Below are 1,413 nucleotides of genomic sequence, written 5' to 3'. Positions count from 1 at the left end.
GGGGGGGGGGGGGGGGGGTGTTGGTAAGAAAGACATGATGTGTTCATGCCTTGATATTTTGTCTTACAGTCTTCAAAGTTCACATCCAGGTGCTGAAAAAGCCTGAAAGTGTTACACTTCTTTTTGTTGCCCTTCATGTGTGTTTAATGTAAAAAAGCAAATAATTAAAAAACAAAATAACATAAATAAAGGGGAGGGGGGGTCATGTTCACCACTGAGAAGCATTCCTCTTACTTTTACCTTTGTATATGTTCAGGAACTGAGGAGAGCAGCTGCTGGAGCTTTTAGAGAGGAGTGTTGTCCCATTCTGGTCTGATGTAGCTGATCCTGGGTCTTTGCTGGATTTATTTGCTGAATATGAACATATGTTGTTCTAAAACCTAAAAACATTGTATTTCTGAATTGTTGATGCCTTTCCAGATTTGTAAGCTGTTCATGCCTGAAGCACTGATGCACCCCCATAGCATCAGAGAAGCAGACTTTTGGACTGAGCACTGAGTACAAACTCTCTGTTTTTTAGAGGACGCCTGTGGTTTCCAGAAAATGTTTTGATTTGTTTGACCACAGAGCAGTTTTCTACTTTTTTTGATCCTCTTTAAATGAGCTTTTGTTCAGAGAAGACAGTGTTGAGCATGCATAGTGTTTACAAATGTTTTCCTCTTTGCATGGTCAGGTGGAACTTAAACGTTTGTGGACGGCACAGTGAACTGTGTTCACAGACGTCAACAAGAAAAAGTGTTCCTGAGACCATCCATGTCCAGAGCAGAATCCAACCTGCTCTGATGCAATGCTGCCTGACGTTCAGTACAGGCTTTTAAGAGCTTTATGAGATTGACCTCCAATTCTTAAAATTGTCTGATATGAATATAAACTATTTTTGATGAGATATTAAAAGTCTTGCCTTTTTTCTGCCGAGGAACATCCTGTGGATCTGTGTATTCATTATCTTTACCCGCTTCTTCCTTTTCAGGTTGTGGGATTAACTGGTGTCCATGTCCAGTAGTCACTGTGCAAGAGGAGAGGGACACATGGACATGTCTCCAGTCCATCACAGGGACAAAGACAAACAAGACAAACAACCATTCACTCTCTCACACTCACCTAGAGACAATTTAGAGTTACCAGTCAGACTAACATGCATGTTTTTGGTCTGTGGGAGGAAACGAGTACCTGGAGAATACCCACACATACACAGAGAGAACATGCAAACTCTGCCTTGAACGATCCCAGGTCGGGATTTGAAACGGCGACCTTCTCGATGAGGCAACAGCTCTACCAACTGCACCACTGTGCCGCTGCAGAGGAACATAATCCTGAAAATGTTCCATTATTTAGGACACGGTTTTCACAGACTGGAACCTCTGCCCATCTTCACTTTTGAGAGATTTGTGTTCTTTTTGTCCTCCTACTGAC

Source organism: Nematolebias whitei, chromosome 10 (genome assembly GCF_014905685.2).
Source record: "Nematolebias whitei isolate Nwh7 chromosome 10, NemWhi1, whole genome shotgun sequence".
NCBI lineage: Eukaryota > Metazoa > Chordata > Actinopteri > Cyprinodontiformes > Rivulidae > Nematolebias > Nematolebias whitei.
This window is presented reverse-complemented; position numbering follows the sequence as displayed.